General features: G+C 44.1%; 1 pseudogene; it reads right to left on the reverse strand.

Annotated features, from left to right (window-relative positions):
* Positions 1–11,525: 11,525 nt before the first annotated feature.
* LOC135005253 (U1 spliceosomal RNA) lies at positions 11,526–11,704 on the reverse strand (annotated as a pseudogene).
* Between the last annotated feature and the right edge of the window lie 1,633 nt (positions 11,705–13,337).

A 13,337-nucleotide genomic window follows, 5' to 3' on the forward strand; every position in this document is an offset into this window, starting at 1 on the left:
CCGCCACACTTTGCTGGCGGAATCTAATAAAAAAAATTTAAAAACATGTTTTTTTTTTGCAGTTTTTTTTTTTTGGTAATAGCATATCTATTTATATTAGAAGGGATTAGGTACTTGGTTTGTCTTTTTTGGAGGCACAAGTATTATTTATATATTTTTTAAAATATTATTTATTTTTTAAATGGAATGTGAAAAACCCGAAAAAAAAATTGCGTGGGTCCCCCCTCCAAAGCATAACCAGCCTCGGGCTCTTCGAGCCGGTCCTGGTTCTAAAAATCTGGGGGGAAAACGGACAGGGGATCCCCCGTATTTTTAAAACCAGCACCGGGCTCTGTGCCTGGTGCTGGTGCAAAAAATACGGGGAACAAAAAGAGTAGGGGTCCCCCGTATTTTTTACACCAGCATCGGGCTCCACTAGCTGGACAGATAATGCCACAGCCGGGGGTCACTTTTATACAGTGCCCTGCGGCCGTGGCATTAAATATCCAACTAGTCACCCCTGGCCGGGGTACCCTTGGGGAGTGGGGACCCCCAGCCACCCAAGGGCCAGGGGTGAAGCCCGAGGCTGTCCCCCCCATCCAAGGGCTGCGGATGGGAGGCTGATAGCCTTGAGAAAATTTAAATAATATTGTTTTTTCTAGTAGTACTACAAGTCCCAGCAAGCCTCCCCCGCAAGCTGGTACTTGGAGAACCACAAGTACCAGCATGCAGGAGAAAAACGGGCCCGCTGGTACCTGTAGTTCTACTGGGGAAAAAATACCCAAATAAAAACAGGACACAGACACCGTAAAAATATAACTTTATTTCCCACCTGCCGACACACCCATACTTACCTATGTTGACATGAAGCAGTCGGTCCTCTTCTCCAAGTAGAATCCACGGGTACCTGAAAATAAAAGATAATTATACTCACCTGATCCAGGTTCCAGATTAAATCCACATACTTGGCAAAACAACAAACCGAACACCCGGACCAGACGGACTGAAAGGGGTCCCATGTTTACACATGGGATCCCTTTCCACGAATGCAGACATCCGAATCTCGCGAGAATCCGACAGCGGGATGATGACGTTCGTGCGCGCTCGGGCTAGCCGAGCAAGGCGGGAAGGTTCGAACCTGCCTCGGACCCGTGTAAAATGGGTGAAGTTCGGGGGGTTCGGATTCCGACGAACCGAACCCACTCATCACTAGTATGTACGTGAGTGTCAGGTGCCGTGCCCGTACATACGTGTCAGTGCCGTGCGTGTACGTACGTGTGTGTCAAGTGTCGTGCGTGTACGTGTGTGTGTGTGTCAGGTGGCGCGTACCTACATGTGTGTATGTCAGGTGCTGTGCATGTGTGTACGTACAGGCGTGTGTCAGGTGCCGCGCGTGTACGTACGTGTGTGTGTGTGCCAGGAGCCGCGCGTGTACATGCGTGTGGGTGTCAGGAGCCGTGCGTATACGTACATACGTGTAGGTGTCAGGTGCCGTGCGTATACGTACATACGTGTGTGTGTCAGGAGCCGCGCGTGTTCGTACATGTGTGTGTGTGTGTCAGGAGCCACGCGTGTGTGTGTGTGTGTCAGGAGCCGCGCGTGTTCGTACATGTGTGTCAGGTGCCGCACGTGTATGTGTGTGTGTGTGTGTTAAATTCCGCGTGTGTACGTACGTATGTGTGTGCCTGGAGCCGCGCGTGTACATACATGTGTGTGTGTGTCAGGTGCTGTACGTGTATGTGTGTGTCTCAGGTGCTGCACGTGTATATGTGTGTATCTCAGGTGCTGCATTTGTATGCGTCAGCTGCCACGTGGGTGTCAGGTGTTGAGCGTGTATGTGTTTGTGTCGCATCTGTATGTGTGTGACTGTCAGGTGCTGCACGTGTATGTGTGTGTCAGGTGCTGCATGTATATATGTGTGTGTTAGGTGCTGTTCATGTATGTGGGAGTGGCAGGTGCTACATGTGTATATATGTGTGAGTGGCAGGTGCTGCGTGTGTATACGAGTGTGTGTGAGGTGCTGCGAGTGTATGTGTGTGTTAGGTGCTCTGAGTGTATATGATTGTGTGTCAGGTGCTGTGCGTGTGTGCGTTAAATGCCACATGTATGTATGTATGTGTGTCAGGTGCTGCGTGTGTGTGTGGGTGTGTCAGGTGCTGCATGCCTGTGTGTGTGGGTGTGTCAGGTGCTGCATGTGTGTGTGTGTGTCTGTCAGGTGCTGCATGTGTGTGTCAGGTGCTGCATGTCTGCGTGTGTGTCAGGCGCTGCATGTCTGTGTCAGGTGCTGCGTGTGTGTGTGTGTGTGTCAGGTGCTGTGTGTGTGTGTGTGTCAGGTGCTGCGTATGTGTGTGTGTGTCAGGTGCTGCGTGTCTGTGTCAGGTGCTGCGTGTCTGCGTGTGTGTGTCAGGTGCTGCGTGTCTGCGTGTGTGTGTCAGGTGCTGCGTGTCTGCGTGTGTGTGTCAGGTGCTGCGTGTCTGCGTGTGTGTGTCAGGTGCTGCGTGTGTGTGTGTGTCAGGTGCTGCGTGTCTGCGTGTGTGTGTCAGGCGCTGCATGTCTGTGTGTCAGGTGCTGCGTGTGTGTGTGTCAGGTGCTGTGTGTGTGTGTCAGGTGCTGCGTGCCGTGTGCGTGTGTCAGGTGCGTGAGTGTGTGTGTGTCAGGTGCGTGAGTGTGTGTGTGTCAGGTGCGTGAGTGTGTGTGTGTGTGTGTGTCAGGTGCGTGAGTGTGTGTGTCAGGTGCGTGAGTGTGTGTGTGTCAGGCGTTGCGTGTCTGTGTGTGTCAGGCGCTGCGTGTCTGTGTGTGTAAGGCGCTGCGTGTGAGTGTGTGCGTGTGTGTCAGGTCCGTGTGAGTGTCAGTTGCTGCGTCTGTGTGTGTGTGTCAGGTGCTGCGTGTGTGCGTGTGTGTCAGGCGCTGCGTGTGCGTGTGTCAGGCGCTGCAGGGAGGGCGGGGGGGACGGACAGCAGGGAGGGCGGGGGGGGGACGGACACACAGCAGGGAGGGCGGGGGGAGAACGGACACACAGCAGAGAGGAGGAGGGGGGGTGGCCGGACACAGCGGGAGGAGGGGGGGTGGCCGGACACAGCGGGAGGAGGGGGGTGGCCGGACACAGCGGGAGGAGGGGGGGTGGCCGGACACAGCGGGAGGAGGGGGGGTGGCCGGACACAGCGGGAGGGGGGGGGTGGCCGGACACAGCGGGAGGGGGGGTGGACGGACACAGCGAGAGGGGGGGGTGGCCGGACACAGCGGGAGGGGGGGGGCGGACACAGCGGGAGGAGGGGAGGGTGGCCGGACACAGCGGGAGGAGGGGAGGGTGGCCGGACACAGCGGGAGGAGGGGAGGGTGGCCGGACACACAGCAGGGAGGGCGCGGGGGGGAACACACTGCAGGGAGGAGGGGGGGGGACACACAGCAGGGAGGGCAAGGGGGGGGGGGGCGATGGACACACAGCAGGGGGGGGGGAGGGAGACGGACACACAGCAGGGAGGGCAAGAGGGGGAGGGGGGGGTGACTGGTGACCATAGAGACCTTGATAAATACCGCATACTGCAGGGAGGGAGGGCCGGACACAGCGGGAGGAGGAGGAGGGAGGAGTGGCCGGACACAGCTGCCCGAGGCGCCTCCTACTGCCAGCCGCACCACAGACGCGGGGAGGAGACGCAGGCAGCCACCAGGGAAGGTCCGGCGGGCGGCCGGGCACACAGCGGGCGAGCGGGCGGGCGAGCGAGCGGGCGGGCGGGCGGGAGGGGAGGGTGGCCGGGCGGGCGGGAGGGGAGGGTGGCCGGACACGCGGGGGAGAAGTGGAAGCTGGGTACACAGCGGTGGGCTGCCTGACAGAACTCACCCAGTGCTACGATCTCCTCCCGCTTCATGGACCTCAATGAACTCACACGCCGGGAACCGCTGGCTGTCCTCCTGCAGCTCCACGTGACTCCTTCCCGCTCTGTCTCCTCGTGCCCAACTGCCAGAGCTACTCTCTGTACACCCCCTGCTGGCGGTCACTGCGCAGGCGCAACAAATTGAAATGCCCTATCTCTATAATGGGGCATATTTCTCTTAATTAAAAAAACCCTATAACTTTCTGAAAAACCACAACCCCAAAAGGCACTACACTGGGGCATACTCTATCTAGTAAAACAAACCCCAAGTCTTAATTCGTCCTCTATCCTGAGTTATGCCTTCCCAAAAAAATCTTCATTCACTCTATGGGAAAACGTTGTCAAAAAGCCACAGAGGGAGTGGCAGAAAAAAACTGACAGTTGGAACTTTAGCTTACTCCCAATTCCTCATTTTTTATTATTTTGCCCTGAAATTTGTCCTGCAGCAGCGGGTGACGATTCTACGCGTCCATGCCAAATTTCAGCTCAGTACGTCCAATCAGTTTTGAGGTGTAGCCCCTCAAACACCATGCCCCCATCTCAGAAGTTCCCTATGGGAGAATTCCGTTTGTTCGATTCAGCCTTAATATAAGGGCACGACCGTGCCCTTATAATTGACAGTATTGTTTTCTTTCAAAAATCCACTTAATTTTCTTTACCCGATTATTAAAATGGTAATTGACAAAAACAAACTACATTGTCACCAGAAGAGCAATACAAAATGTACAAGTGATATATTAAAATCATCTTTCCAGCTTGAATTTCAATGATGCATTGGGGCAACGATTTTGTGAGAAACATCTTCACCCTTAAATAAAGATTTTCTTAATTCCTTACCTGTGTGCTAATTAGATATCACCTTGTTTTCACATTAAACAGACTTCCACATGAGAAAACAGCAAAGATGCAGTGGCGTTAATGTTTCCTGGTGTCAACCTGTATTATTTCCGTAGATATTGAAATGAGGATGCATCTTGCTGCCTTTCCAATGAAGCAAGTTTAATTTAGTAATAGGTGAAAAACCATCCCTACAAAGATGTTAATCAGATACTTGGCTTTGTGGACACTTTTCAGAGAACAAATTTGTTATCATAAAAATAAAGCCAGAAAATGAAGAGCTGTTTAATCACTCAATTGGATTTTTCTGCCAGCATTTTTCTTTTTCTCTGCAACCCACTGCTAAATTGTGCTTCCTAGCTGTTTTTTTATAAAATCACTTAATCAAATCTAACTCTGATTACATCAGAGAAGGCCAGGTACCCTACACCATAAGAGGGGGTTTGCAATTTTGACTTGTCTACTTAAATATCACCAAAATCTGATCACAAGGTCAATTACGTCCCTGGGTGGGATTGAACCACCAACCTTTTGATTAATAGCTGAACACACTAACCGATTGCGCCACAGAGACACTTTGCAAAAACTATATACTGACAAAGACTAATAAGCATTCATCTAGAACGTTTCCTAGAAAAACTTTAAAAAGTCAATAATCTGGAGAGTTTTTGTAAGATGTTTCTTCCAGCAACCAATGAAGAAACACATTGGTACTTTCGCATGATGAGTGAGTGCTTCAGGATCTCTTGCACTTACATGTGCAGCAGAGTACTGCAATGGAAGCATGCTGGGCCCATAACCCAGAGGTAGGCAGATTGAAACTATCCTTTGCTATATGCATTTTTTTTTTGTTCATTAAAGTAATCCAAAACTGGGATTGATATTTTAGCTTTTATTTTTACTTAAAGTACAATAACTTTTACCATTTTAATTTGTTTTAATAGTATATTGACAGTATTGTTTTCTTTCAAAAATCCACTTAATTTTCTTTACCCTATTATTAAAATGGTAATTGACAAAAACAAACTACATTGTCACCAGAAGAGCAATACAAAATGTACAAGTGATATATTAAAATCATCTTTCCAGCTTGAATTTCAATGATGCATTGGGGCAACAATTTTGTGAGAAACATCTTCACCCTTAAATAAAGATTTTCTTAATTCCTTACCTGTGTGCTAATTAGATATCACCTTGTTTTCACATTAAACAGACTTCCACATGAGAAAGCAGCAAGGATGCAGTGGCGTTAATGTTTCCTGGTGTCAACCTGTATTATTTCAGTAGATATTGAAATGAGGATGCATCTTGCTGCCTTTCCAATGAAGCAAGTTTAATTTAGTAATAGGTGAAAAACCATCCCTACAAATATGTTAATCAGATACTTGGCTTTGTGGACACTTTTCAGAGAACAAATTAGTTAGCATAAAAATAAAGCCAGAAAATGAAGAGCTGTTTAATCACTCAATTGGATTTTTCTGCCAGCATATTTCTTTTTCTCTGCAACCCACTGCTAAATTGTGCTTCCTAGCTGTTTTTATAAAATCACTGAATCAAATCTAACTCTGATTACATCAGAGAAGGCCAGGTACCCTACACCATAACAGGGGGTTTGAAATTTTGACTTGTCTACTTAAAGATCACCAAAATCTGATAACAAGGTCAATTAAGTCCCTGGGTGGAATTGAACCACCAACCTTTTGGTTAATAGCCTTACACACTAACTGATTGCGCCACAGCGACACTTTGCAAAAGTAGTTACTGACAAAGGCTAATAAGCATTCATCTAGAACGATTCCTAGAAACATTTTAAAAAGTCAATAATGTGGAGAGTTTTTGTAAGATGTTTCTTCCATCAACCAATGAAGAAACACATTGGTACTTTCCCATGATGAGTGAGTGCTTCAGGATCTCTTGCACTTACATGTGCAGCAGAGTACTGTAATGGAAGCATGCTGGGTCCATAACCCAGAGGTAGGCAGATTGAAACTATCCTCTGCTATATGCATTTTTTTTTGTTAATTAAAGTAATCCAAAACTGGGATTGATATTTTTGCTCTTTTATTTTTACTTAAAGTACAATAACTTTTACCATTTTAATTTGTTTTAATAGTATATTGACAGTATTGTTTTCTTTCAAAAATCCAATTAATTTTCTTTACCCGATTATTAAAATGGTAATTGACAAAAGCAAACTACATTGTCACCAGAAGAGCAATACAAAATGTACAAGTGATATATTAAAATCATCTTTCCAGCTTGAATTTCAATGATGCATTGGGGCAACGATTTTGTGAGAAACATCTTCACCCTTAAATAAAGATTTTCTTAATTCCTTACCTGTGTGCTAATTAGATATCTCCTTGATTTCACATTAAACAGACTTCCACATGAGAAAGCAGCAAGGATGCAGTGGCGTTGATGTTTCCTGGTGTCAACCTGTATTATTTCAGTAGATATTGAAATGAGGATGCATCTTGCTGCCTTTCCAATTAAGCAAGTTTAATTTAGTAATAGGTGAAAAACCATCCCTACAAAGATGTTAATCAGATACTTGGCTTTGTGGACACTTTTCAGAGAACAAATTTGTTAGCATAAAAATAAAGCCAGAAAATGAAGAGCTGTTTAATCACTCAATTGGATTTTTTTGCCAGCATATTTCTTTTTCTCTGCAACCCACTGCTAAATTGTGCTTCCTAGCTATTTTTATAAAATCACTGAATCAAATCTAACTCTGATTACATCAGAGAAGGCCAGGTACCCTACACCATAACAGGGGTTTTTGAAATTTTGACTTGTCTACTTAAAGATCAACAAAATCTGATAACAAGGTCAATTACGTCCCTGGGTGGGATTGAACCACCAACCTTTTGGTTAATTGCCGTACACACTAACTGATTGCGCCACAGCGATACTTTTCAAAAGTACATACTGACAAAGGCTAATAAGCATTCATCTAGAACGTTTCCTATAAAAACTTTAAATAGTCAATAATCTGGAGAGTTTTTGTAAGATGTTTCTTCCATCAACCAATGAAGAAACACATTGGTACTTTCCCATGATGAGTGAGTGCTTCAGGATCTCTTGCACTTACATGTGCAGCAGAGTACTGTAATGGAAGCATGCTGGGTCCATAACCCAGAGGTAGGCAGATTGAAACTATCCTCTGCTATATGCATTTTTTTTGTTAATTAAAGTAATCCAAAACTGGGATTGACATTTTTGCTCTTTTATTTTTACTTAAAGTACAATAACTTTTACCATTTTAATTTGTTTTAATAGTATATTGACAGTATTGTTTTCTTTCAAAAATCCAATTAATTTTCTTTACCCGATTATTAAAATGGTAATTGACAAAAACAAACTACATTGTCACCAGAAGAGCAATACAAAATGTACAAGTGATATATTAAAATCATCTTTCCAGCTTGAATTTCAATGATGCATTGGGGCAACGATTTTGTGAGAAACATCTTCACCCTTAAATAAAGATTTTCTTAATTCCTTACCTGTGTGCTAATTAGATATCACCTTGTTTTCACATTAAACAGACTTCCACATGAGAAAACAGCAAAGATGCAGTGGCGTTAATGTTTCCTGGTGTCAACCTGTATTATTTCCGTAGATATTGAAATGAGGATGCATCTTGCTGCCTTTCCAATGAAGCAAGTTTAATTTAGTAATAGGTGAAAAACCATCCCTACAAAGATGTTAATCAGATACTTGGCTTTGTGGACACTTTTCAGAGAACAAATTTGTTATCATAAAAATAAAGCCAGAAAATGAAGAGCTGTTTAATCACTCAATTGGATTTTTCTGCCAGCATTTTTCTTTTTCTCTGCAACCCACTGCTAAATTGTGCTTCCTAGCTGTTTTTTTATAAAATCACTTAATCAAATCTAACTCTGATTACATCAGAGAAGGCCAGGTACCCTACACCATAAGAGGGGGTTTGCAATTTTGACTTGTCTACTTAAATATCACCAAAATCTGATCACAAGGTCAATTACGTCCCTGGGTGGGATTAAACCACCAACCTTTTGATTAATAGCTGAACACACTAACCGATTGCGCCACAGAGACACTTTGCAAAACGTACATACTGACAAAGACTAATAAGCATTCATCTAGAACGTTTCCTAGAAAAACTTTAAAAAGTCAATAATCTGGAGAGTTTTTGTAAGATGTTTCTTCCAGCAACCAATGAAGAAACACATTGGTACTTTCGCATGATGAGTGAGTGCTTCAGGATCTCTTGCACTTACATGTGTAGCAGAGTACTGCACTGGAAGCATGCTGGGCCCATAACCCAGAGGTAGGCAGATTGAAACTATCCTTTGCTATATGCATTTTTTTTTGTTCATTAAAGTAATCCAAAACTGGGATTGATATTTTAGCTTTTAGTTTTACTTAAAGTACAATAACTTTTACCATTTTAATTTGTTTTAATAGTATATTGACAGTATTGTTTTCTTTCAAAAATCCAATTAATTTTCTTTACCCGATTATTAAAATGGTAATTGACAAAAACAAACTACATTGTCACCAGAAGAGCAATACAAAATGTACAAGTGATATATTAAAATCATCTTTCCAGCTTGAATTTCAATGACGCATTGGGGCAACGATTTTGTGAGAAACATCTTCACCCTTAAATAAAGATTTTCTTAATTCCTTACCTGTGTGCTAATTAGATATCACCTTGTTTTCACATTAAACAGACTTCCATATGAGAAAACAGCAAAGATGCAGTGGCTTGGATTTTTGAAAGAAAACAATACTGTCAATATACTATTAAAACAAATTAAAATGGTAAAAGTTATTGTACTTTAAGTAAAAATAAAAGCTAAAATATCAATCCCAGTTTTGGATTACTTTAATGAACAAAAAAATAATGCATATAGCAAAGGATAGTTTCAATCTGCCTACCTCTGGGTTATGGGCCCAGCATGCTTCCATTGCAGTACTCTGCTGCACATGTAAGTGCAAGAGATCCTGAAGCACTCACTCATCATGCGAAAGTACCAATGTGTTTCTTCATTGGTTGCTGGAAGAAACATCTTACAAAAACTCTCCAGATTATTGACTTTTTAAAGTTTTTCTAGGAAACGTTCTAGATGAATGCTTATTAGTCTTTGTCAGTATGTACTTTTTGCAAAGTGTCTCTGTGGCGCAATCGGTTAGTGTGTTCAGCTATTTATCAAAAGGTTGGTGGTTCAATCCCACCCAGGGACGTAATTGACCTTGTGATCAGATTTTGGTGATATTTAAGTAGACAAGTCAAAATTGCAAACCCCCTCTTATGGTGTAGGGTACCTGGCCTTCTCTGATGTAATCAGAGTTAGATTTGATTAAGTGATTTTATAAAAAAAAACAGCTAGGAAGCACAATTTAGCAGTGGGTTGCAGAGAAAAAGAAAAATGCTGGCAGAAAAATCCAATTGAGTGATTAAACAGCTCTTCATTTTCTGGCTTTATTTTTATGATAACAAATTTGTTATCTGAAAAGTGTCCACAAAGCCAAGTATCTGATTAACATCTTTGTAGGGATGGTTTTTCACCTATTACTAAATTAAACTTGCTTCATTGGAAAGGCAGCAAGATGCATCCTCATTTCAATATCTACGGAAATAATACAGGTTGACACCAGGAAACATTAACGCCACTGCATCTTTGCTGTTTTCTCATGTGGAAGTCTGTTTAATGTGAAAACAAGGTGATATCTAATTAGCACACAGGTAAGGAATTAAGAAAATCTTTATTTAAGGGTGAAGATGTTTCTCACAAAATCGTTGCCCCAATGCATCATTGAAATTCAAGCTGGAAAGATGATTTTAATATATCACTTGTACATTTTGTATTGCTCTTCTGGTGACAATGTAGTTTGTTTTTGTCAATTACCATTTTAATAATCGGGTAAAGAAAATTAATTGGATTTTTGAAAGAAAACAATACTGTCAATATACTATTAAAACAAATTAAAATGGTAAAAGTTATTGTACTTTAAGTAAAAATAAAAGAGCAAAAATATCAATCCCAGTTTTGGATTACTTTAATTAACAAAGAAAAATGCATATAGCAGAGGATAGTTTCAATCTGCCTACCTCTGGGTTATGGATTATGGACCCAGCACTTCCATTACAGTACTCTGCTGCACATGTAAGTGCAAAAGATCCTGAAGCACTCACTCATCATGGGAAAGTACCAATGTGTTTCTTCATTGGTTGATGGAAGAAACATCTTACAAAAACTCTCCACATTATTGACTTTTTAAAATGTTTCTAGGAATCGTTCTAGATGAATGCTTATTAGCCTTTGTCAGTATGGACTTTTGCAAAGTGTTGCTGTGGCGCAATCAGTAAGGCTATTAACCAAAAGGTTGGTGGTTCAATCCCACCCAGGGACTTAATTGACCTTGTTATCAGATTTTGGTGATCTTTAAGTAGACAAGTCAAAATTTCAAACCCCCTGTTATGGTGTAGGGTACCTGGCCTTCTCTGATGTAATCAGAGTTAGATTTGATTCAGTGAATTTATAAAAACAGCTAGGAAGCACAATTTAGCAGTGGGTTGCAGAGAAAAAGAAATATGCTGGCAGAAAAATCCAATTGAGTGATTAAACAGCTCTTCATTTTCTGGCTTTATTTTATGCTAACAAATTTGTGCTCTGAAAAGTGTCCACAAAGCCAAGTATCTGATTAACACCTTTGTAGGGATGGTTTTTCACCTATTATTAAATTAAACTTGCTTCATTGGAAAGGCAGCAAGTGATGTCATCCAAGCAGTGGGTCAAAGTTGGCTTCAAACCTCGTCTGCTTATGAAAAGAGAAAAGGGGTATGCAGGGCATGGCGGCCTTTTGCGGTGCTTGGATGACCCCTAGTTCGCATTAAATAATGCAGTCGAGTTTCCCACATTTGGGGAAATCACAGGGGTCAGCATACCCAGAATGCAATGAATGAACCGCTCCCTGGGAGAACAGTCTTCATGACCATGGTATCTCCTATGCAAAATAAGTATGATTTGGGATAGGGCTGGGGAGGGCCTCTGCTCAGGCACATCTCTGTCAAGTAAAGGAGATTCAACTGAGGCAGCACAAGGGAACTCTCATCTGGGGACAACAACTGCAGGGAGAACACATATTTTCAGATGAACATGGGAGGGCAGAAGGCTGCCTAATACTGAAGCACCCCCAAACAACAAACCAAATGCAACAACTAGTGCAAGCATTCCTGGGGGAAGGCCTGCAGCAGATGGATTTGCATATGGCGATGTCATCCAAGCAGTGGGTCAAAGTTGGCTTCAACCCTCGTCTGCATATGAAAAGAGAAAAGGGGCGTGCAGGGCATGGCTGCCTTTTGCGGCACTTGGATGACCCCTAGTTCACATTTCTTGCAGCAGCTGGGCACTGTAACAGCTCCAGAGCTGCTCTGTATGGCAAGTAAAAGGGTGTGGGCCCTGCAGCACTACCTGTAGTTCGCATTGTGCGAGACCCCTAGTTCGCATTAAACACCCCCACCCTCCTTCGGTGTGGGGCTCATGTTGGCCATGCCCCAGCCCCTGAAGCATTCACGCTGATTTCTTGCAGCAGCTGGGCACTGTAACAGCTCAAGAGCTGCTCTGTAAGGCAAGTAAAAGGGTGTGGGCCCTGCAGCACTACCTGTAGTTTGCATTGTGCTTTGGAAGGCACAAAGTAAGCAGACGGGAGGAGAAGTCAGGATAGTGCACAAGGGTATAGACGGGAGGGGCTCAAGAAAAAAGAAGTGGAAACAGACAGCAAACTAGGCTTCCAATGCACAATGCAAACTACAGGTAGTGCTGCAGGGCCCACACCCTTTTACTTGCCTTACAGAGCAGCTCTGGAGCTGTTTAATCACTCAATTGGATTTTTCTGCCAGCATAATTTTTCTCTTACGTCCTAGAGGATGCTGGGGACTCCGTAAGGACCATGGGGGATAGACGGGCTCCGCAGGAGACATGGGCACTTTAAGAAAGACTTTAGATCTGGGTGTGCACTGGCTCCTCCCTCTATGCCCCTCCTCCAGACCTCAGTTTACTACTGTGCCCAGAGGAGACTGGGTGCTTTTCAGGGAGCTCTCCTGAGTTTCCTGACAGAAAGTATATTTGTTAGATTTTTTTATTTTCAGGGAGCCTGCTGGCAACAGACTCTCTGCATCGAGGGGCGGAGGGGAGAGATGCACACCTACTTCTGTGAGTTGATAGGCTCTGCTTCTTAGGCTACTGTACAGCATTAGCTCCAGAGGGATCGGTACGCAGGTCTCACCCTCGCCGTCCGTCCCAGCGCCGCGCCGCCGTCCCCCTCGCAGAGCCGGAAGATAGAAGCCGGGTGAGTATGAGAAGAAAAGAAGACTTCAGAGGCGGCGGAAGACTTCATGATCTTCACTGAGGTAACGCACAGCAGTAAAGCTGTGCTCCATTGCTCCCATACACCTCTCACACGGCAGTCAGTGTAAGGGTGAAGGGCGCAGGGGGGACGCCCTGGGCAGCAATATAGACCTCTCTTTGGCAAATTAAATATATATGCAGCTAGGCACTGTATATATATATATAAGAGCCCCCGCCATTTTTTTACTATATTTGAGCGGGACAGAAGCCCGTCGCTGAGGGGGTGGGGCTTCTCCCTCAGCACTCA

The sequence above is a fragment of the Pseudophryne corroboree genome, unplaced genomic scaffold (assembly GCF_028390025.1).
Source record: "Pseudophryne corroboree isolate aPseCor3 unplaced genomic scaffold, aPseCor3.hap2 scaffold_1996, whole genome shotgun sequence".
In the NCBI taxonomy this organism is placed as follows: Eukaryota; Metazoa; Chordata; class Amphibia; order Anura; family Myobatrachidae; genus Pseudophryne; species Pseudophryne corroboree.